The sequence below is a fragment of the Ovis canadensis genome, chromosome 17 (genome assembly GCF_042477335.2).
Source record: "Ovis canadensis isolate MfBH-ARS-UI-01 breed Bighorn chromosome 17, ARS-UI_OviCan_v2, whole genome shotgun sequence".
NCBI classification, from domain to species: Eukaryota; Metazoa; Chordata; class Mammalia; order Artiodactyla; family Bovidae; genus Ovis; species Ovis canadensis.
Genome location: NC_091261.1, coordinates 19,477,837 through 19,503,553, shown reverse-complemented (window position 1 = coordinate 19,503,553; position 25,717 = coordinate 19,477,837). Strand labels below are relative to the sequence as shown.

Sequence of the window (25,717 nt, the reverse complement as noted above, 5' to 3'; positions counted from 1 at the left end):
TACAATGTCACGAACTTTATTCCATAGTTCATCAGGCACTCTGTCTATCAGATCTAGGCCCTTAAATCTATTTCTCACTTCCGCTGTATAATCATACAGGATTTGATTTAGGTCATACCTGAATGGTCTAGCGGTTGTCCCTACTTTTTTCAATTTCAGTCTGAATTTGGCAATAAGGAGTTCATGATCTGAGCCACAGTCAGCTTCTGGTCTTGTTTTTGTTGACTGTATAGAGCTTCTTCATCTTTGGCTGCAAAAAATATAATCAGTCTGATTTCGATGTTGACCATCTGGTGATGTCCATGTGTAGAGTCTTCTCTTGTGTTGCTGGATGAGGGTGTTTGCTATGACCAGTGCATTTTCTTGGCAAAACTCTATTAGTCTTTACCCTGCTTCATTCCATACTCCAGGGCCAAATTTGCCTGTTCCTCCAGGTGTTTCTTGACTTCCTACTTTTGCATTCCTGTCCCCTGTAATGAAAAGGACACCTTTTTTGGGTGTTAGTTCTAAAAGGTCTTGTAGGTCTTCACAGAACCTTTCAACATCAGCTTCTTCGGCATTACTGCTTGGGGCATAGACTTGGGTTACTGTGGTATTGAATGGTTTGCCTTGGAAATGAACAGAGATCATTCTGTCGTTTTTGAGATTGCATTCAAGTACCGCATTTCAGACTCTTTTGTTGACCGTGATGGCTACTCCATTTCTTCTAAGGGATTCCTGTCCGCAGTAGTAGATATAATGGTCATCTGAGTTAAATTCACCCATTCCAGTCCATTTTAGTTCGCTGAATCCCAGAATGTCGACGTTCACTCTTGCCATCTCTTTTTTTTTCTTCTCTCATTAAACTTTTTTTAATGGGTCTCAAATTCTGTGACAGATTTTTGGTCAAGTTGCTTTCATTAAAAGGTACTGATTTTAAAAACTAATAACTTAAACTGCCACACACAAAACATACGGTCCACAAAAACATTCTCCTTTCCTTCTGAAGGTTTTATGATGCATTGTTATCATTAACCAGTCTTTTACTATTAAACTTAAATGGCCAATTGAGACAAACAGTTCTGAGACCGTTCTTCCACCACTGATTAAGACTGGGGTGGCAGGTATTGGGGATAATATTCATTTAGCCTTCTGAGCTTTCTGGGCAGACTTGGTGACCTTGCCAGCTCCAGCTGCCTTCTTGTCCACTGCTTTGATGACACCCACAGCGACTGTCTGTCTCATGTCACGCACAGCAAAATGGCCCAGGGGAGGATAATCAGAGAAGCTCTCAACACACATAGGCTTGCCAGGAACCGTATCAACGATGGCAGCGTCACCAGATTTCAAGAATTTAGGGCCATCTTCCAGCTTTTTCCCAGAACGACGATCAGTCTTCTCCTTCAGCTCAGCAAACTTGCAAGCAGTGTGACAGTCCAGCACAGGTGCATATCCAGCACTGATTTGGCCTGGATGGTTCAAAATAATCACCTGAGCTGTGAAGCTAGCAGCTTCCATGGGTGGATCATTTTTGCTGTCACCAGCCACATTGCCATGACGGACATCTTTGACAGGCACGTTCTTGACATTGAAGCCCACATTGTCCCCAGGAAGGGCTTCACTCAATGCTTCATGGTGCATTTCTACAGACTTCACTTCAGTTGTTACATTGACTGGAGCAAAGGTGACCACCATGCCAGGTTTGAGAACACCAGTCTCTGCACGACCCACAGGGACAGTACCAATACCACCAATTTTATAGACATCCTGGAGAGGCAAACGCAAGGGTTTGTCAGCTGGGCGAGTTGGTGGCAGGATGCAATCCAGAGCTTCAAGCAGGGTGGTTCCATAGGCATTGCCATCCTTATGGGTGACTTTCCATCCCTTGAACCATGGCATGTTAGCACTTGGCTCCAGCATGTTGTCACCATTCCAGCCAGAAATTGGCACAAATGCTACTGTGTCAGGGTTGTAGCCAATTTTCTTAATGTAGGTGCTGACTTCCTTAACAATTTCCTCATATCTCTTCTGGCTATAGGGTGGCTCAGTAGAATCCATTTTGTTAATGCCAACAATTAGTTGTTTCACACCCAGGGTGTAAGCCAGAAGGGCATGCTCACGGGTCTGCCCGTTCTTGGAGATACCAGCTTCAAATTCACCAACACCAGCAGCAACAATCAGGACAGCACAGTCAGCCTGGGATGTGCCTGCAATCATGTTTTTGATGAAGTCTCTGTGTCCTGGGGCATCAATGATGGTAACATAGTACTTGCTGGTCTCAAATTTCCACAGGGAGATATCAATGGTAATACCACGCTCACGTTCAGCTTTCAGTTTGTCCAAGACCCAGGCATATTTGAAGGAGCCCTTTCCCATCTCGGCAGCCTCCTTCTCGAACTTTTCAATTGTTCTCTTGTCGATCCCGCCACATTCGTAGATCAGATGGCCAGTCGTGGTAGACTTCCCTGAATCAACGTGCCCAATGACAATGATGTTGATGTGGGTCTTCTCCTTTCCCATTTTGGCTTAGGTTTAACGGTGGTTTTCACAACACCTGTGTCCTGGCGGCAAACCCGTTGTGAAAAAGCACTCTTGCCATCTCTTATCTGACCACTTCCAGTTTGCCTTGATTCATGGACCTGACATTCCAGGTTCCTATGCAATATTGCTCTTTACAGCATTGAACCTTGCTTCTATCACCAGTCACATGTTCAAATATTTTCTTTCAATACTCCAATAGATGGTTTGCTCTTCCCTTGGGTTTGTCTACAGTAATTTGGAGACTCCTAGGGCTTCCCACAGAGAAGGTGACGGCACCCCACTCAGTACTCTTGCCTGGAAAATCCCATGGACAGAGGAGCTTGGTGGGCTAAAGTCCATGGGGTCGCTAAGATTTGGACATGACTGAGCAACTTCACTTTCACTTTTCACTTTCATGCACTGGAGAAGGAAATGGCAACCCACTCCAGTGTTCTTGCCTGGAGGATCCCAGGGACGGGGGGAGCCTGTAGGCTGCCATCTATGGGGTCGCACAGAGTCGGACGCAACTGAAGTGACTCAGCAGCAGCAGCAGCAGCAGGGCTTCCAGGTGGCTCTAGTGGTAAAGAATCTGCCTGCGATGTAGGAGACGCAAGAGATATGGGTATGATCCCTGGATTGGGATGGTCCCCTGGAGTAGGAAATGGCAACCCTTCCAGTATTATTGCCTGGAGAATCCCATGGACAGAGGAGCCTGGCGGGCTGCAGACCATGGTTTGAAGAGTGTCGGACACAACCAAGCATATGCCACACACACAGGGTAGAGGATGGTTTGGATATGAGTCCCTTATATCTGAAAATAGTAGAGAAAGCTTCACACCATAACTTCAATATGAATGGTGAGTAGAAACTAGAGGAGAGGAAACATTTGAAAAAAAGTGTATGACAGTTGTGCTGCTATGAAAGCACAGGATTTATGGAAGGAATAATGAAATGTCCATGTTTTTAGAGTATCAAAGGAAAATTGTTGGGAAATTAGCACCAGAATGTGGAAGGCATTGAATACCTTTCCTAGCGTAAGAATTTGAACTTTGTTCAGCTTTGGAAAGCATCAGACATATATAAATTTGAATTGAGAGTTGTTAAGGGAAGCAACTTTTCCTTTAACATCTGTCTTCTTTATCTCTATGGAAGTGCCTCTCTCCTTATCTGTCTTCTCTTCTCTACACATTTTGTTATTGGAAATAGCAGTCTAGCAGTACAGGGGCTGAGATTGAAAGGGTGGTGGGAGAGTAATTCAATAAATTAAGGTCCTTTTTACATGATTATCAATGAATGGTTTAAGTCAGAGGTCATGAAGACAGAGTGGAAATTTTAGTGATGGAAGAGAAAAACTGTATGTCTGTTTATAGAGTTTCCAGCCTGGCTAACTAGGAGTGTGGGGGTCAAGAAAAATTGAGATACCTGGAGAAGGAGCAGATTTGAAGGAGTCATTAATGTTGTGGGGGGATATTTAGGCAGAGGTGCCTGAAGTAAGGCTGAGAACCTGGATATGTAGGCTAGGACTAGAAACAATCCACACAGAGGAGGAATTGAAGGGACTAATGATTCATGAGGGCACCTGATCAAAAGCAGAAGAGGATCTAAGACAGTGTTGGAGAAACAGGTCTGAACATTTTAACCCAGGAGCTCCCCTTGGATCTGAGGCTGGGGAATCTTGACTCTTTATCTTTTAATCCAATTATTCCTGTCTTTGGTATTGTTGCTACTACATAGATTCTTTTATGTCAGTTAAGTAAAGTTAACATGTTTTAGAAATCAGGTTTTAGTAATCTTAGGTAGATAATTAAAAAAAAAAAATTGTCTGCTAAAAGAACTTAAGGAAACAAACCATCCAAAAGAGCAAAGCATACTTAATATAAGGAATGATGAAAAAAACAAAGAGAGAGAGAGAGGTTTCTGTATACAGAACTACATTTGAAATGGAAATAAAGCAGAATATTATCAAGGCTAGATTTAAGACTTACTGGCTTAAGTGATCTTGGCAATAGAGACCAAATTGCGCTAAACATGTGGTTTGAATTTTTTTTCTCAGTCAATTGTCCAGTTTGACTGAATTGATGAATTGCTTTGATATCATTAAAAAAGAAAAATAAAAGAATTTTAAAAAGAAATATAGGGAATTGGTGAAGTTTTTAGGATAACAAAACATCTGAGATTGGTTTTAGGAAGTGATTTGGGGGAAAAAAATAAAGCAAGGCAAAAATGCATTTCTGGCAAATTATCAGTGGTATTATACATAGTGGAGGAAGAAGATAGTAATGGATAAATATGTATTTTTATGAGCTGAACTGTGTCCCTCTCAAAATTCATATGTTGAAATCCTAAGTTCCCAGTATCTCAGAATGTAACTGTATTTGAAGACAGGATTTTATCGAGGTGATTACAATTAAATGAGGTCACTGGGGTGGGTCCTAATTCAACACAATTTGTGTCCTTATAAAAAGAGATTAGGATACAAATATGCAAAGATGGGCAATCATGTGAAGACGCAAGGAGAAGATGGCCATGTGTAATCCAAGGAGAGAGGCCTCAATAGATACCAGCCTTGCCTTGATCTTGAATTCCTAGCCTCCAGAACTATGATAAAACAAATTTTTTTTAGCCATCCAGTCTGTAGTACTTTGTTAGGACAGCTCTAGGAGACTAATACAATTTTTAAAGTTCATAGTAGGTGACAGGAATTAAAGCTTTTCTTGTTTTTCTTCAAACTTGGACAAGTAACTGAATACTCATGATGAAAAGAACCTTGTTAGACTCATTCATTATGACTTTAGGGTTTGAAAGACTTGATGCTGTCTAGTTTGACTTTAACCTATTTAATATTATATTCAATAGGAAAGCCTCATCATTTTATTAGGGAATACCAATTACAGCCATCCTAGGGAAGTTCACTGGACTGAGGACCAAACTCAGCACATGGTTATGAAAATACATGCCAGCTTAGGAGAGGGGTTGGCACGATTGGGACAAAACAGTCAGTGATCTAGAAAAGAAAAACAGAAACATACTCATCCAATTCACTGGTGACAATAGTGTACATCTTAGAGGACAAGGTTAGCAATATGAATGTATATTTCTTACTAATGTGAACAAATAACAATGCATCACAGAGAATGTCACCTAAGAGTGTCAAGTAGCTAAAAAGAGAACCTTGCTCTGTAATCTTCTTTAGTCTGATTGATGGATATTTTAGGGATGATTATCAGGCAATGATGCTATACAGTCTCCCTGTAAGGAGTGGAGTCATCTCAATGAGAGGCAAGGGCAGGACTATGAGGGGAGCAGAGCTTAGGAACTGTGAGGTCATCTTCCAGTTATGCCTGCTACTAGCCAGACAGTCCCCAGGTCCCATTTTTAAGCTCTAGATTCTTCACTAAAGAATGTAGAGGACTTGGAAAGTGTTTAGTAGTGAAGATAAAATAATTAGGCAATCAGGTCTATGAGTATAAGTTGAAATAACTATGATTAGTCAAACTAAGCAAGAGAGGCCTGGGTTACTTAACAGTTCTTTTTTCTTTTTTTAAAGAATGGTTTAGTCATAATTGAACATAATTGACTATTCTTCATTTACACAGCAGGGGTCAAAACAAGAGGAAATGAGCCCCAACTGCAATGTGTGGGATTTAGATTAAACCTAGGGCAGAACTGGCTGAGTGGGATGCATTGCTATGGAAGGGTATGGAATTTCCTATGGGGTAGATCTTTAAAAATTGTCTCTCAAGTGTCAAGGCTAATTTAAAAATTAAATCCTGTCTGAACAGTAAGTCTGGAGACTGATGAATTGGGAGGTGTAGGATTATACCATAAGAGACCTTCTAATCTTAAAATATATTGATTATCTTGAAAATAATACTAGTTATGAGTTAAGATATTAGAAAATCAGGGAGAGCTAATATCTGTGTTATGCCTTATTATTTTATCTCCCCCTCCCCATTAATCTGGGCAGCAGTTTGGGCATTTGCCAAGTAAATTATAATTATCTATTGATGAGATTTAAATCTCTTGATTCTACCACAAGTACTCAGAAAGACTGGATAGACAGGTTGGGAAATTTCTGCTTTAAGAAACAGTAATAACAGCAGATTCTACTGCCCCTGAAATGTTTCACTTTATCAGTTTTATTCTCTTAGTACCTTCTAGATGATTACTGGCTGAACTAGATGCTGTGGGAGTACAGAAAGGGAAAAGGTCATGGTTTCTAACCCTTAAGAGTGTGTGTGACATCTGTGGGGTTCTTGAATAAATCCTTGTGAAAAATTACTGCACAGTATCAGCCAAAGTTACTCAATGATGTGATAAGGGCAGTTTATGCTGGAAGAGTTGGATGGTGGTTTTATGGGTTGGAAGTATCACAGAGGAGATAGGTGTTAAAGGATGGGAAACAGTTAAGGAAAAGCAGGGAGGGAAAAAGGACGTTTCTGGTAGCATGTGAGCAGAGGAACGGAAGTGAGGGTGTGTGTGCGAATGTCGTGTTCTGACCCACTGAAGAGCCCCGTGTAGTTACAGCCTTTAGGACAGATTCACAGCTGTGCATATGTCTCACAAAGCTGCTATGACTTGCTTTTGCTGACATCTGTGATCTTATCTCGTCCTAACTTTTTGTTTGCTCCCACTCCCTTTTCTTTGTCACAAAGTAGAGGCTGTTTGCAGAGAAGGCAGTGGCACCCCACTCCAGTGCTCTTGCCTGGAAAATCCCATGGACGGAGGAGCCTGGTGGGCTGCAGTCCATGGGGTCGCAAACAGTCGGACACGACTGAGCGACTTCACTTTCACTTTTCACTTTCACACATTGGAGAAGGAAATGGCCACCCACTCCGGTGTTCTTGCCTAGAGAATCCCAGGGATGGGAGAGCCTGGTGGGCTGCCATCTATGGGGTCGCACAGAGTTGGACACGACTGAAGTGACTTAGCAGCAGCAGCAGCAGCAGAGTCTGTTTGAATTCAAATTCCACTTCTGCCACTTTCTAACTCTATGACCTTGAACCTTGGTTCACATCAAAATGGAAATAATAATAGCACATATTTCAAGGAGTTGTGAGGGTTAAATAAGTTAATAGATGTAAAGTCCTTAAAATAATACCTGGCACCAGTAACATATTATGTATTCTAAGTATTATTGACAATATACATGTAAATAAATTATTGTAAATATTAACAAGATAAATAGATATTTTAAAAAACAATAAAATATTATCTATTTTTATAATTATACATACTGAATTCAGTCCTTTAAGCCTTCTCCTCCTGGTAGCCTGTCCATTTTTCAGCTTTTTATTTTATATCGGAGCATAGCCAGTTAAAAATGTTGTAATAGTTTCAGGTAGACAGCAAAGGGACTCAGCCATGCATATACATGTATTCATTCTCCCCCAAACTCCCCTCCCATCCAGGCTGGCAGAGTTCCTCTTGCTGTATCATAGGTTCTTGTTGGTTATCCATTTTAAATATAGCAGTGTGTACATGTTGATCCCAATCTCCTGAACTGTCCCTTCCTCCCACCCCAGTTTTAAATATCTAATTCGATCCTTTAAGCCGTCTTCTCCTAGTAGCCTGTCCTTTGCTACACAGCTTGCATTTGCATCATCCCGTGTCCTTGCTGTCCCTTGTTCTTACCTGGCTCACAGCACGTCCTGTTCTACACTGTAATCCTAGTTGACATGTTCATCTCATCCTGGACTGTAGAGTCTGGAACCAGCCATGTCTTGTTCATTTCTGTATCCTAAAGCCTACAGCCAGGAGGCCAATATGTGTTGAATAATTCGGTGAGTGAATGAATAATTGACAGAAACATACAAGCTGTGGATTCACATGTTATGCTCTCTGTCCACCTCCGTCTTGTTTAGTTAATGCTAAAAAGTTGTATCAGCTCCCACCCCCCTGCAAAGTCAGTGGAATATGTAATGAAGGTGTATGGGTCAAAATTCAATGATGTGAAATAAAATAGAAAATAAAACATGTTTAAATTTAGAAAATTCATCCCTTGTCTCATTGTTTTTAGAATAAAAATCTATACATTTTGCCATGGCCTACCAAAAATAAAATCAGTCATTTGTTATGATTGGTCTCAGTTATACTCAAGAAATCTTTACAAAATGGGTTTGCATTTATATTTCAAAATGGAAAGGCTAATACTAACTATACAGTCTTAATAATCATACTATACCTTCAAGATTGATTCAGTATAATGAAGACATAAGATATTTCTATAATCTAATTGTGATCTATACTTTTTTGATGTTTTTGTTTGTAAATTCTTAGACTCTGGAGGTGTAGGTGAAACACAGCTAGGAATCAAGAGATCTGCAATGAACTTGTTTGGTCTTCAGATCCTCTCCTTTGAGAGTTTGAACTAAATGGCCTGACTCAGTTCTCTTAGCTCAGGAAATCTGTGCTGCAGCAGTGATTATCAACCAGATTCCCTGAATGAAGACTAGTGGTCTATTCAATAAGATCATACAGGTTTATTAGTCACACAACCAGTCACTTTCTAATTGTTTATTAATTTTTTTATTTGTACAGAAGCTCTAACAGATAAAATTTTAGTCATAGAGACTGTTTATGTCTTAATGAAAAATAAAATGGCAAACCTAGAATACTTTATGTGAAAACAAGTAAAACTCTCTAAACTGTTAGTTGATAATAATAATGCTATTGCTTGTTAGTTATCAGTATGACAATTTAAGGAACTCTGGTGTATAAAGTAATCACTTTTAAACACAATTTTTGTTACATACTTTTATATTTATAAAGATAAAATATGTGTTTATCTCAATTAGAGAATCTATTAGTAGAAAATGTATCTATTAAAAAATCAGGTAGGCTTGCTTAGATCTGGCTCTTTTTGAGGATGTGGCATTTGAAGGCTATAAATGTAATGTTGAAGTAGCTGAAACATCACACACAGTATCCTAGGCATCTTAACAACCATGTGGGTTAGATCAGATCATATGTGGTGGATCAGATCAAGCACTAAAGAATCAACAAGTGGTGATGAAATTAGCCATGGCAGATTCAGTCTGTTACTCTTATCTATTAATTGGATTGTTTAGTGGCTAATCTGAATATATATCTCAACCATTTAGCAACTGGAGTTAATTAACACAGCCAGTCTGATGCTACTATTCTCTGATTAACTGGGACATAGATGTGACCGCTGCTGTCCGGGTTCAGACAGACAGCAAAAATAGGATGAGGCAGGCGTTCATCTGGGAAGATGATCAGACTCCAAATAGCCGTTTCAGTTTTGCCGTCCACACTCCAGCACGCCAAGGAAAGTGTTTCCAGTCCTACTTTTTTCTGCTGTCATTTGTAAAGTTGCATTATTTATTTTCGAAATATATAAAACATACTTTTCCACCTTCCTAACAGTATTCCCTCTCTGATGGTCTGTCTCTTTTTCTCTCTCTAGGCTAGGCAGTAAATAATATTGCAAGCGTTCTGGTGGTATAACATAATGGCCAAAACTTTTACAGTTAGATGGGCCTGGATTGATGTTCTTCTTTTCCGTAATAGAAGTTACAATATCTGCTTTCTAAGGTTGAAGGGATTAATGGCTGCTAAGAACAGGAAATCCATAGCACATGGTGAGTGATATATATTGATTTATCAACTAATGTTCACTCTTGTTTCCAAGTATAATAGACGATAGTCACTAGAAGTAGACAGCCATTTTTGTCCTTTTCCCATCATCACTTGATGGAAAGTTTTGCTTACCATTTACCAGGTTCACTGTTGCCTGAAATGGAGAATGACACCCCAAAGATAAGTGGCAAACTAGAAAAGTATAGTGTTGTTTAGAAGCAACATAATTTATTTTCCTCTTTCATCATCTAATTATCAGTTGGTATTAGTAAATAGAGGAACAACTGAAACATTCGCCAGCTAAATGAAATACTGGCTCTAAGGTATACATCTCATTACTTAAATGTAGTTTAAAAGCTGACATAAGGTGAGTGAATCATTCTAATCTTTTGACAGACACCTTCATTGTGAAGTAGAGTATGGTAGACGGAGGGAAAAACTGAGTCATAAGATCTCCAGCTTTGGAAATCGTAAGATTCCAGTCATAAGAAACCAGCTTTGGTTTCTACAACTGAGGGGAAATGCAGATAATATGTGGAAGGTTTGGAGAAAAGACACAGAGATGCCAAGGGGCTACAAGGTGAAGCCTGGGAGGAAATGCTAGAGGGTGATAATTATAAAGCCTGGAGTGAAGCTTGGATAAAAATGGCCTCAACCTATAAAAAGAGTTGAAACTCAGCTGTGCAGTGTGGTGGCCTGTGTGCAGACAAAGCCAGGCCAGACTCAGACGAGGCAGATGAGAACCCTCTCATCCTTTGTGGTCTGTAATCTCACCCCCATGAAAAGTAAGCCCCTTTCCATAGGTCTGTCTTTCTTCTCTCTCTCTGTTTTTTTTTTTTTGGCTGCACTGATGTGGTATGCAAGCTCTCTTGTTGTGGCACATGGGCTTAGCAGGCCCACAGTCTATGAGATCTTATTTCCCTGACCAGGGATCGAACCTGTGTCCCCTGCATTGTAGTGGTGGTTTAGTTGCTAAGTTGTGTCTGACTCTGTGCAACCTCATGAACTGTAGCCCGCTGGGCTCCTCTGTCCATGAGGCTAGGTTCTTAGCCTCTGGACCACCGTGGAAGTCCCCTTCTGCTCTTCTTCCTTATACCCTGTCTGTCTCTACTGTTGCTTCTCTCCAGTGTGTCTGTGGAAATAATATAATATTTGTAGCTAGAAGTTCTGAATATGAAATTGCAGCTGGTAATTTGATTAGATATATGAATTTGAGCCAGTTCTCAATTTTACTTTTAGGAAAAAAAATAATAAATATTTCCTAAGGTGTAAAAGAAAGGGAATAATTTCAGCCTCATAGGGTTGCTGAGAGGACAAAATAAAATAACTGGTCCTAAAATCATTCTGTAACACGTAGAGTAAATATGAATGTGGGTTTTTAGTATGATCAATGTGTTTCCCCACTCTTTACATCTTTCCTTTCTCCCTTGCAATTCCAAGTAGCAAACAACAGAGAAGACAGATAGAAAATTGCCTTCTCACTTTTCTTTATAAAGTAGCTTCTTATCTTTGAGCAAAGGCTTAGTGATAGAGGAATAGGCCTTCGTCTCTCTGAGGCTTTCTTCTAGTCTTATGATTTCATGACAAATAAGCCTTTACATATTTCCTTTGTGGAATTGTTTATTTTTTCTTCAGGGCCCAGAGCAATAACAATTCCCTTCTAAATTTATACTTGGAGGCTCTGGACATGTCCTAAGGAGAAAACTAAGGAAAAAAACCCATTTCCAAGGCATGGTTATATTGGTGTGGGTGGTGCAGCCAGCCCATTCCAGGTTTACCAGCACCAAACCTTGCTGAATGCTTCCTGCAGCCAATGTGACTTTAAGCCTGCCGCGTTTGTGTCTTGCAGAAGGAGACCAGAGTCCCAGCCCCTCTGCACTGGCCATTGTTTCCATGGTAATCCCAACAGAGGTCAAACCTGCATCCTGCTCTTTGGACTGTGCTACCCAAATGACACGGGCTGAGTCCTAGAGCCCTCTCATTATCCTGGCTTTTCCAAAATCACAACAAACACCGACTTAGCTCTACAGAGCTGGCCTACTATGTGCTAGATTTCTTCACAGTAAGACCTGGGTTCTGCTGAGTGGAAGCTACAACTTTGTGCAGTTTCCTCATAGTCAAATCCAGGGTTTCACAGGAAGGTGGAGAATCACGTTTGTTTTGTCCTTCATCTGTTTCTGTCATTAGAGACTGGGTTAGTTTCCTACGGCTGTCATAACAAAGCATCACAACTGAGTAGCCTAAGCAGCAGAAATTTACTGCTTTGCAGTTCTGCAGGTTGGAAACCTGAAATCAAGGGTTGGCACGATCGATTCCTTCTGGGGACTGAGGGGAGAGTCTGCTTCGGGCTTCTCTCCTATCTTCTTGGCTTCTGCCTCACCCTGATCTCTGCCTTCATTTTCACGTGGGATTCTTTCTCCCTATGTGCATGTCTGTGCCTAAATTTCCCCTTTTTATAAAAACACCAGTCATGTTGGATTAGAGCTCATCTTAGCTTAGTATGACCTCAAAGAATTACCTCTGCAACAACCCTTTCCCAAGTAAGGTTACATTCTAAGGTGCTGAGAGTTAAAATTTCAACATATGAATATTGCTGGGACACAGTTCTACCCATGAGGGACACATATGTCTTAATTATATCTTGATATAGAGTATATTGAGTACTCAAAATATGTAAAACATTCTTCTGGGTACTATAGGCATTACTTAAAGACCAAAGTTATGAATAATCCCTGCTACTAAGAATTTACCTTTTAGTCAGAAGTCAATGAATTGATAAAGAAGTTGTGGTTCATATACACCATGGAATAAATTATTCAGCTCTAAAAAAGGAATGCATTTGAGTTGGTTCTAGTGGGGTGGATGACCCTAGAGCCTGTACAAAATGAAGTAAGTTAGAGAAAGACAAATATCATATTCTAACACATATATTTGGAATATAGAAAGTTGGTACTGAAGAAACTATTTGCAGGGCAGCGATGGAGATGCCAATGTAGAGAACAGACTTTTGGACACAGTGGTGGAAGGAGAAGGTGGGATGATTGCAGAGACTAACATGGAAACATATCCATCACCATATGTAAAGTAGATAGCCAGTGCTGTATGGCACAGGGAACCCAAAGCCTGCGACAACCTGGGAGACGTGGACTGGCAGAAGGTGGAGGGAAGGAAGGTCTCAGAGGGAGGGGATATATGTATACCTATGCCTTATGCATCTTGATATATGGCGGAAACCATTACAATATTGTTAAATAATTACCATCCAATTAAAAATAAAAAATTTGAAAAGAAGCCAACCCTTGTGGCTGAGAAAAATTAAACAAATATATACAAAGAATCTGACCAAAATTAATAGCAGATCTCCAAAATTTTTAAGCCACAGAAAAGTATATGAGATTGGAAACCCAGTATAGAAAATAGAGAAAGCATATTTGCTGTGATTCAAATGAGGCAGAAATTTAAAGTGACTTCTGCCCACATCCTTTCATGGCAGCCATTGAGTCTTTGCATGGAAGAAATATAATCCAATCGGAACTCCATAGAATAGTTGGATCTGGAAAGGCAGAGCTGAGGAATGGGGGTGTTCAGGAATGGAGCTCGTAGTATATGAACAATAGGTGGAGGCAGGGACATAGAAGGGGTCATCAGAAACTACAGATTTGGAACAGTGGAAGCAAATACAGAAAAGATTGGCATCCTGGGGTGGAGGGTTTCATCATAGCTTGAATGAATTCAGATCCTTGAAAGGAATTCCAGAGGACTGAAAACTACACTCATTCCCCTGTGACCTCCATATAATTTGAGTCATCTTATTTCCTTGCCTGTGTCATCCTCATTTTGATGTTTCCTAGGTTCCTTTTTTTTTTTTTCTTAGAAAGGCAGTACTGAAACAATCTTAGAATTAACAAGGAACCACATAGTTTGCTTTTTCTAATAGAACTCCTATAGGGTCTTCAGGAAGATAGAATTGTTTCGGTTCTATTGATGTCAGCCCCATAGCCCTGTGTCTAGGCTCTGTCCCAGACACTAAAATGGGCAGCTGTCTGCCATCTACATAGATATTTTCTTAGAAGTTTACCAAGGCACCATTCTCCACTTTTTCTCACCACCAGTAGCTCTTTTTGTATACCTTTTAGGACTAAAAAGCAAGATGAAAAGAGAGCACAAAATGGGCAGGTATAAAATGAAGATGGGAGTGGCCCATTATTTCATGGACTCAAAGAGCCATAAATGGAGGTAGATCAGGAAAAGCCCTGATAGGAAGACAAACTTCAAATTAGATTATTCCCTAGATTCCAATTGCTCTAAGTGACACAGAATGAGAGAGTAGAAGCTCAGCACATCCATACTCTGTAATGGCTGGGAAGATAGAGGATTGAAGCTAAAAGGTAGGTGTGTACTTTTGCTCTTCAGATGGACATATGAGCCTGGGTGTCTACTCACCCAAAATGAAAAGGAAATGGAGCTGGGAAAATTTGGATAGTGGATGACTTCTTAGAGAAGCAAGCAAACAAAAAAGAATGTTATGTAGTATGGTATATGGAAGTAGAATAACATTTCAGTAGTTTGTAATTAAATGAATAGAGCCCAGAAAGTGAGTTTCTGCAGGGAAAATAAAATTTAATACAAATTTAACAAAATCACCCAGTTATTGGACAAACACCTAGTTTATAAGAAGTTAAAAGTCTAATGCTACAGAAGCAAAAGTCATCCAGAGAAGTAGTGCTATAAAAATAAACATTAGGAGTGGGATTTAATTTTTTTAAACAACCACAAACTAAGCATGTGATGACAGATGGAAGTCTGCTGGTAAAAAGAAGAATTAATGTTGCAGAAAACCAAATGCTTAATGTCAAGGGTGAGTAGGTAAGTGCCCCAGCATGCAGAGGTAAGATGGAGAAATGACATTAATAGGAGAAAAGATAGCGGATAGTGAAGACAGAACAAAGATCCAGTATAAAAATTAGGAGTGAACTTAAGGAAAATGCCAAACAATGAGAGCAGTGCAATATGCAAAGACAAATTGAATAACGTCTGCACTGAGACAAACAACAGCAACAAAAACCTGGAGTATATGGAGTGAAAAGTCTATAATGTTGCAAAAAATTATGAAAAGAGATCCTATGCCAGCTATATCTTAGCCAATAATCAGTGACAGCAGTGTCCCTACACAAAATAGGTGGACACTCAAATTAGCTTAAAAATAAATGAGAATTTATATTCAGGAGACTAATTACAAATGAGTCAGTGAGATGTAGGAGAACCGAAAGGAATAATGTAAGAGCCTGGGGCTTGCTAAGCCAGCTGCCACTACCTCTAGGCCCAAAGGGAAAAGAAGATGGAGAGAGGTGTGGTTGGATCCAAACTGTGAACGCGTTATGTAAAGCAGGCCACATTGAGGTGATCAGTGACTTATTGTTAAAAAATATACTAACTTGAGGTGAACTGTGGAATATTCCTAAAGAGATGGGAATAGCAGGCCACCTTACCGTCTCCTGAGAAACCTGCATGCAGGTCAAGAAGCAGCAGTTAGAACTGGACAGGGAACAATGCATTGGTTCAAAACTGGGAAAGGAGTTCTTCAAGGTTGAGTATTATCACCCTGCTTACTTAACTTTATATATGCAAAGCACATCATGAGAAACACTGGGTTGGATGACTCAATAGCTGGAATCAAGTTTGCTGGGAGAAATATCAACAACCTCAGATATGCAGATGATATCACTTTAATGGCAGAAAATGAAGAGGAATCCGAGAGCCTTTTGATGAAGGTGAAAGAGGAGCATGAAAAAGCTGTCTTAAAACTCAACATTCAAAAACTGAAGGTTGTGGCACCTGGTCCCATCATTTCGTGGCAAATAGATGAGAAAAAAGTGGAAACACTGTCAGATTTCACTTTCTTGGGCTCCAAAATCACTGCGCACAGTGACGATGGCCACAAAATTAAAAGATGCTTACTCCATTAAAGGAAACCTATGACGAATCCAGAGAGTGTCTTAAAAAGCAGAGACATCTCTTTGCCAAAGAAGGTCTATCTAGTCAAAGCTATGGTTTTTCTAGTAGTCATGTATGGATGTGAAAGTTGGACCATGAAGAAGGCTGAGCACTGAAGAATTGAGGCTTTTGAGCCGTGGTGCTAGAGAAGACCCTTGAGAGTCCCTTGGACAGTCAATCCTAAAGGAAATGAACCCTGAATATTCATTGAAGGACTGAAGCTGAAGCTCCAATACTTTGGCCACCTGATGGGAAGAGCTGATTCACTGGAAAAGACCCCAATCCTGGAAAAGATTGAGGGCAAGAGGAGAAGGGGGTGACAGAGGATGAGATGGTTGGATAGCATCACTCACTCAATAGACAGGAGTTTCAGCAAACTCCGGGAGATAGTGCAGGACAGGAAAGCCTGGTATGCTGTAGCTCATGGGGACACAGAGAGCCAGACAGGACTTGGTGACTGAACAACAACAACTTGAGGCAACTTCCTGAGGGTAAAATATATGTTAATCTCACTCTCGTTTCTCCTCCAAACTCTTGGCCCCATAAGCTAAATGTAACAGAAAACACAGAGCAGGAACCACAATGATGTAAGATATTCAAACCAACCCCTCACTGCAGAGAAAAGCATGGAAAAGGGGTGTGATGGACAGATGAAAGATGCTTGGCACAGCCATCCATCCTCCCTACACACACAGAAACATCATATATTTCATAATAGAAGGAATCAAACAGGGACGAATGAAAAGAACAAATAAGAACAGAGTAGCAGGCTTAGTAAATATTTATGTATTTACGATTATTAATATATCTTAAAACAAAATGCATGTTCTTTGATAGAGAATGTATGTAATATAAAATAATTAATGATTACAGCCTATGTTTCAAGACCACAGCTTTAGAATAAGATAGGAGAGATAAATTGATTAATTTCTGATCTCATAATGTATATGGGAAAGATAAGCATTATTTTATTTTTCTCCCTGATAATTAGAAAAAACTATATTTGTGTTTAGAAAACTTAAAGGTTAATTCAGGTAGGTAAAAAATATACTTTTTAGTTGACTGTAGAAAGTTTAAACTCTACCTAGCAAAAGGTAGAGTTTTTAAAAAGACAAAATAAGAGGACTGGAGTGAGACAAAAATATTTTTAACAGTAATTACATGTTCTAATCTTAATAAAGGCTGAAGATATTCAGATTAGATTTGAGAAATCCAATAGTATGCTGCTTTACAAAATACAATAAACTAAATGAAAAAGAAATAAAAATGATATTACTCACTATGATATGTAATAATTGTTCTCATACTTTTTGATCTGATATCATTATCCTCTAAAAAGTTATTGAGAATCCAGAGTCTTTATTCTTGTGATTATATTTATCTATATAGATTGCATTTCAAACTAAAAGTGAATGATTTTTAGTCATGTTAATTGATCTATATACATTAAAATTAGCCGTTACATGTGCAGGTCTATGAATTTTGACAAATCTCTGGACTCGTGTATCCACCAATACAATTAAGATACAGGATGCTTTCATGACCTTTTGATGTTAAATCCTTCTTTCTATTCCCAGCCTTGTTTTATGACCCTCTATTTGCAGACGCCATATAAATGGTGTTATATATCATACAGCCTATGGAGTCTGGATTCTGTCACTAAACATGATGGTTTTGAGATTCATCTGTGTTGCTATATGTATCAGCAGTTTGGTCCTTTTTATTCCTGTGTACTGTTCTACTACATAGTTGCATCATGGATTCTTTACTGATTCACTAGTCAGTGGGTATTTGGGATTTTCAAACTTTTGGTTATTAGAGATAAAGATGCTGTGAAGAGTTTCGTATAGATTTTTGTGTGGCTATATATTTCCATTTCTCTGGTAAAATCTCAGGAGTGGGATTGTTATGACACACAGTAAGTGTAAGAAACAACTTTATAAAAAACAGTTCCAACGTGGTTGAGCATGTTGCATTCTAATGAGTTCCACATACCCAGTGTTCCTGCTGAAACTTGACTTTTGCCAGTTAAAAACTTTTTAGTTCAGATGTTCTAATAGAAGTGTAGTATTATCCTATTGTGATTTTAGTTCGCATTTTCCTAATGACTAATGATGTTGAAGATGTTTTCAGTGCTTGTTTGCTTTCTGTGTATCTTCAGTAATGTGTCTATTCAAATCTTTTACCCATCGAGTCATTTAATTTTTATTGAATCTTAAGAGTTCTTGATATCTTCTAGATACTAGTACTTTATTATATTTATGTTTTTCAAAATATTTTCTTCTATTCTATGGCTTGACTTTTCTTTTTTCTAACAGTGTTTTTCAAAGAGCTGAAATTTTAAATTTTGATCAAGTCCAATTTATCAATTTTTCTTTTATGATCGACTCTTCTGTATCCTATCTAAGAAAACTTTGACTTTCTCTTATGTTTTCCTCTAGATATTTTATAAAAGCTGATAAAAATTTAAAGCACAAAATACACAAACTTGCATACTGTTAGCAATCAGAGTGAGATGTATGTATGGATCAGAGCTATTTGTGGATTGGAAAGTTTTACTGTACATTCCTGAGAGAATGAAAATGAAGAAGGAAAATAATATCTAGGATTACTCCGAAAATGTTGAATTCATGACCTTTCTGAAAGGTTCTCAAGGACTGACAGGAGTCCCTAAACCACATATGAGAAACATTGATCTAGAATGCGAAGATGATCAAACACAAATTATGAGTGCCAACGTTAAATTACAAATGAAGTAAGAGTGAAGGCAATACATTATAAAAGACAGAAGGATGTTTTCTTATTGACAAATTCTCCTTTACCCAATGAAATTATGATAGCTTTAAGTTTTATATGTAATAACACAGATATCAAATATATTTTAAAAGTTTGGAAATACAAGAACACATTAAAATCTTTTTGCAGTTATATTTAAAGGAATTATTATACTGTTTTATTTGTCTAGCAAATAAAGAGCACAGTAATAGAGATACACAAATTTAAAAAAGAAAGAATTACTTTAATTGTATGAAACTTTATATACACTTCCTAGAGTAATGGAGATAAAAACAAAAATAAACATGTGGGACCTAATTAAACTTAAAAGCTTTTGCATAGCAAAAGAAACTATTAACAAGGTGAAAAGACACTCTCAGAATGGGAGAAAATAATAGCAAATTAAACAACTGACAAAGGATTAATTTCCAAAATACAGCAGTAACACATTCAAGTCAATGACAGAAAAGCAATCAAAAAGTGAGCAGAAGACCTAAACAGACATATCTTCAAAGAAGACATAGAGATGGCTAACAAAGGCATGAAGAGATGCTCATTATTAGAGAAATGCAAGTCAAAACTATAGTGAGACATTACCTCACACCAGTCAGAATGACCATCATCAAAAGTCTACAAACAATAAATGCTGGAGAGGCTGTGGATAAAAGGAAACCCTCTTGCACTATTGGTGGTAATGTAAATTGATACAGCCACTGTGAAAGACATTATGGAGGTTCCCTAAAGAAACAAGGAGTAAACCTACTGTATGACCCAACAATCCCACTATTGCGCATATACCCTGAGTACATCATAATTGGAAAAGACACTTGTACCCCAGTCTTCATTGCAGCACTATGCACCATAGCTTGGGCATGGAAGCAACCTCAGTGTCCAGCAGCAGATGAAGGAATAAAGAATCTGGGGGATATATATATACATATATATATATATATATATATGTATATATATATAATGGAATATTACTCAGTGATAAAAACGAACACATTTGAGTCAATTCTAATGAGGTGGATTAACCTAGAGCCTTTTATACAGAGTGAAGTAAATCAGAAAGAGAAAATTATCATGCATAGATATAAGCATCTGAATGCAGAGTTCCAGAGAATAGCAAGAAGAGATAAGAAAGCCTTCTTCAGTGATCAGTGCAAAGAAATAGAGGAAACCAACAGAATGGGAAAGACTAGAGATCTCTTCAAGAAAATTAGAGATACCAAGGGAACATTTCATGCAAAGATGGGCTTGATAAAGAACAGAAATGGTATGGACCTAACAGAAGCAGAAGATATTAAGAAGAGGTGGCAAGAATACACAGAAGAACTGTACAAAAAAGATCTTCACGACCCAGATAGTCATGATGATGTGATCACTAATCTAGAGCCAGACATCCTGGAATGTGAAGTCAAGTGGACCTTGGAAAGCATCACTATGAACAAAGCTAGTGGAGATGATGGCATTCCAGTTGAGCTGTTTCAAATCCTGAAAGACGATGCTGTGAAAGTGCCGCACTCAATATGCAAGCAAATTTGGAAAACTCAGCAGTGGCCACAGGAAAAAGTCAGTTTTCATTCCAATCCCAAAGAAAGGCAATGCCAAAAAATGCTCAAACTACCACACAATTGCACTCATCTCACGTGCTAGTAAAGTAATGCTCAAAATGCTCCAAGCCAGGCTTCAGCAATACTTGAACCGTGAAATTCCTGATGTTCAAGCTGGTTCTAGAAAAGGCAGAGGGACCAGATATCAAATTGCCAACATCCACTGGATCATCGAAAGAGTAAGAGAATTCCAGAAAAACATCTATTTCTGCTTTATTGACTATGCCAAAGCCTTTGACTGTGTGGATCACAATAAACTGTGGAAAATTCTGAAAGAGATGGGAATACCAGACCACCTGATCTGCCTCTTGAGAAACCTATAGGCAGGTCAGGAAGCAACAGTTAGAACTGGACATGGAACAATAGACTGGTTCCTAATAGGAAAATGAGGACGTCAAGGCTGTATATTGTCACCCTGCTTATTTAACTTATATGCAGAGAACATCATAAGAAATGCTGGGCTGGAAGAAGCACAAGCTCAAATCAAGATTGCCAGGAGAAATATCAATAACCTCAGATATGCAGATGACACCACCCTTATGGCAGAAAGTGAAGAGGAGCTAAAAAACCTCTTGATGAAAGTGAAAGTGGAGAGTGACACAAAGTTGGCTTAAAGCTCAATATAAGAAAACGAAGATCATGGCATCTGGTCCCATCACTTCATGGGAAATAGATGTGGAAACAGTGGCAGACTTTATTTTTTGGGGCTCCAAAATCACTGCAGATGGTGACTGCAGCCATGAAATTAAAAGATGCTTACTCCTTGGAAGAAAAGTTATGACCAACCTAGATAGTCCTTTCAAAAGCAGAGACATTACTTTGCCAACTAAGGTCCGTCTAGTCAAGGCTATGGTTTTTCCTGTGGTCATGTATGGATGTGAGAGTTGGACTGTGAAGAAGGCTGAGCGCTAAAGAATTGATGCTTTTGAACTGTGGTGTTGGAGAAGACTCTTGAGAGTCCCTTGGACTGCAAGGAGATCCAACCAGTCCATTCTGAAGGAGATCAGCCCTGGGATTTCTTTGGAAGGAATGGTGCTAAAGCTGAAGCTCCAGTACTTTGGCCACCTCATGCGAAGAGTTGACTAATTAGAAAAGACTCTGATGCTGGGAAGGATTGGGGGCAGGAGGAGAAGGGGATGACAGAGGATGAGATGGCTCGATGGCATCATGGACTCGATGGATGAGAGTCTGAGTGAACTCTGGGAGATGGTGGTGGACAGGGAGGCCTGGCCTGCTGCTATTCATGGCGTCGCAAAGAGTCGGACATGACTGAGCAACTGAACTGAACTGAATGAAATATCAGAAAAAGAATGTAAGAAAACAGCCCAATTTAACTGCATTAAAAAGTATTAAATATCTAGTAATAGACTACTAAGGAGGTGAAAAACATATACTCTGAAAAGTGTGAAGCGTTGATGAAGAAATTTAAAAATGATACCTAGAAATGGAAAGATCACCTATGTTCTTGCATGGGAAGAATTAATATTGTTAATATGACCATTCTCCCCAAAGTAATCTACATATTTAATGCAATCCTTATGAAAATACACATGACATTTTTCACAGAATTAGAACAAATAATCCCCAAATTTACATAAAACCCCAAAAGCCTCCAAATTGCCAAAGCAATCTTGAGGAACAAAAAAGATGAATGTTTCAGCTCCCTGACTTCAGATTATACGCAAAGATACACTAATCATACCAGCATGGTACTGGCACAGATACAGATACATAGATCAACAGACCATAATAGAGAGCCCAGAAATAAATCCATACACTTATGGTCAATTAATCTATGACAAAGGGGCAAGAATATACAATGGAGAAAAGACCATGTCTTCAATAAGTGGTGCTGAAAAACTGGACAGCTACATGTAAAACAATGTAATTAGAACATTTGCTCATACCATTTTAAAAAATATGAACTAAAAATTAGTTAGAGACCTAAATGTAAGACCTGAAGTCATAAAACTAGAAGAGTACATAAGAACAGTCTTTGACATAAGTCTTAGAAATATTTTTTGGATCTTTCTCCTAAGGCAAAAGAAATAAAAGCAATAAGAAACAAATGGGATCTAATTGAACTTAAAGCTTTTGCACAGCAAAGGAATTCATTGACAAAATAAGACAATCGACTGAAAAATATAAGTGATATGATCAATGAGAGGATGATATCCAAAATACATAAATAGTTCATATAATTCAGTATCAAAACCCCCACAAAACTTGATTTGAAAATTGGGCAGAAGACCTGAATAGACATTTTCCCAAAGAAGACATACAGATGACCGAGAAGCACGTGAAAGATAAATGCTCAGTATCAGATAAATGTAAATCAAAACCACAATGAGCTGTCACCTCACACCTCTCAAAATGGCTGTCATCAAAAGACCACAAATAATAAATGTTGGTGAGCATGCAAAGAAAAAGCGACCCCAGTACACTGTTGATGGGAATGTAAATTAGTGTACCACTATGGAAAATAGTATGGAGTTTCTTCACAAAACTAAAAATGGGAGTTATTATATGATCCAGCAGTCTTGCTCTTGGGCATGTATCTTGAAAAGATGAAAATTCTAATTTGAAAAGATACATGCACCCCCAATGGTAATAGCAACACTGTTTGTAATGGCTAGAAATGAGACATAGAAACAGCCTAAAGGTCCATTGACAGGCGAATGGATAAAGAAGATGTGTTGTATACACAATGGGATATTAATCCACTGTAAAAAAGGATGAAATTCTGCCATTTGCTACAATGTGGATGGATCTAGAGGGTATTATGCTTAGTTAAATGTCAGACAGATAAAGGCAGTACTGTACAATATCACTAATATGTGGAATCAAAAAAGTAAAACTGGTGAATATAGCAAAAAAGAAAGAGACTCACAGATAAAGAGAACAAACTAGTGGTTATCAGTCTGGGGAGGGGAGGGAAGGGGCCTGAAAGAAGTAAGACATTAAAAGATACCAAGTACTATGTATAAAATAAACTAGCAACAAGAATATTTAGTACTGCACAGAGAAATATGGCTGTGGTTTTACAATCACTTTAAATGGAATATGACTATAAAATATCATTGAATCATTATGCTGTATACCTAAAATTGATATAATATTGTAAATCAGCTATACTTCAAGTAAAAACATAAATGAGATGCTGGATGCTAACCAAACTTATTGTAGTTTCCTAACACAGTAAGTCAACCATTATTTTGTACATTTAAATGAATACAATGATGTATGTCAATTATATCTCAATAAACCTAGAAAAAATTAAAATGTGAGAGAAAAATGCTAATAAAATATTGTAAATAAAAAATTAAAATATTGTAAATAAAAGTGAATACAAGAAGTGACAAAATTTTTAAATATTAAGTATATATATGTGTGTGTATATATATATATATATATATGCAATTTTCCTTTACCATCTTCCAGAGCTTGCTCAAACTCATGTCCATTGAGAAGGTGATGCCATCCAACCATCTCGTCTTCTGTTATCCCCTTCTCATCCAGCCTTCAATCTTTCCCAGCATCAGGGTCTTTTCTAATGAGTTGGCTCTTTGCATCAGGTGGCCAAAGTTCTGGAGCTTCAGCTGCAGCAACAGTCCTACCAATGAATATTCAGGGTTGATTTCCTTTAGGATGGACTGGTTTGATCTCCTTGCAGTCCAAGAGACTCTCAAGAATCTTCTCCAATACCACAGTTCAAAAGCATCAATTCTTCAGCCCTCAGCTTTCTTTGACTATATGAACTTTGTTGGCAAATAAGTGTCTCTGCTCTTTAATACACTGTCTCAGTTTCTCTAGGTTTGCCATAGCTATTTTCCAAGAAGCAAGCATCTTTTAATTTCATGGCAGTGATTTTGCAGTCCAAGAGAATAAAGTCTCTCACTGTTTCCATTGTTTCCCCATCTGTTTGCCATGGAAGGATGGAATTGGATGCCATGATCTTCACTTTTTGAATATTGAGCCTTAAGGCAGCTTTTCCACTCTCCTCTTTCACTTTCCTCAAGAGGCACTTTAGTTTCTCTTTGCTTTCTGCCTTATGGTTGCTGTCATCTGCATATGTGAGGTTATTGATATTTCTTCCAGCAGTCTTCATTCCCAGCTTGTGCTTCATCCAGCCCAGCATTTCTCATGATGTACTCTGCAAATAAGTTAAATAAGCAGTGACAATATACAGCCTTGATGTATTCCTTTCCCAAAATTGAACCAGTCTGTTGTTCCATGTCCAGTTCTAACTGATACTTCTTGACCTGCATACAAGTTTCTCAGGAGGCAGGTAAGCTGATCTGGTATTCCCATCTCTTGAAGAATTTTCCACAGTTTGTTGTGATCCACACAGTCAAAGGCTTTAGCATAGTTAATGAAGCAGAAGTAGATGTTTTTCTGGAATTCTTTTGCTTTATTTTATGACCCAACAGATGTTGGTAATTTGATCTCTGGTTCCTCTGCCTTTTCTAAATCCAGTTGGAACATCTGGAAGTTCTTGGTTCACTGTTGAAGCCTAGCTTGGAGAATTTTCAGCATAATTTTGCTAGTATGTGAAATAAGTGCCATTGTACAATAGTTTGAGCATTCTTTGGCATTGCCTTTTTTGGGGATTGGAATGAAAACTGACCTTTTCCAGTCCTGTGGCCACGGCTGAGTTTTCCAAATTTGCTGACATATTCAGTGCAGCACTTTCACAACATCATCTTTTAGGATTTGAAATAGCTCAGCCAAAGTTCCATCACTTCCATTAACTTTGTTCATAGTGTTGTTTCCTAAAGCCCACTTGACTTTGAACTCTGAAATGCCTGGCTCTAGGTGAGTGATCATGCCATGTGGTTATCTGGGTCATTAAGACCTTTTTTGTACAGTTCTCCTGCATATTCTTGCCACCTCTTCTTAATATCTTCTGCTTCTGTTAGGTCCCTACCATTTCTGTCCTTTGTTGTGCTCATCTTTGCAAGAAATGTTCCCTTAGTATCTCTAATTCTCTTGAGGAGATTTCTAGTCTTTCCCATTCTTTTGTTTTCCTCTATTTCTTTTCATTGTTTTCTTCTGAAGGCTTTCTTATCTCTCCTTGCTATTTTTTAGAACTCTTTATTCAGGATAGGTATATCTTTCCTTTTCTCCTTTGCCTTTTGCTTCAGTGTTAAGAAGCATTAGTGTTAAGGAAAATGAAATTAGCTCTCAAAGTAAAAATCATGGCTGACCTCCAAGCAAATGGCATGTAAATGGTT

The 25,717-nt window shown here is 38.5% G+C and overlaps 1 pseudogene; it reads right to left on the bottom strand.

The window, feature by feature from the left end:
* Positions 1–1,001: 1,001 nt before the first annotated feature.
* On the bottom strand, positions 1,002–2,514 carry LOC138422315 (elongation factor 1-alpha 1 pseudogene; annotated as a pseudogene).
* Between the last annotated feature and the right edge of the window lie 23,203 nt (positions 2,515–25,717).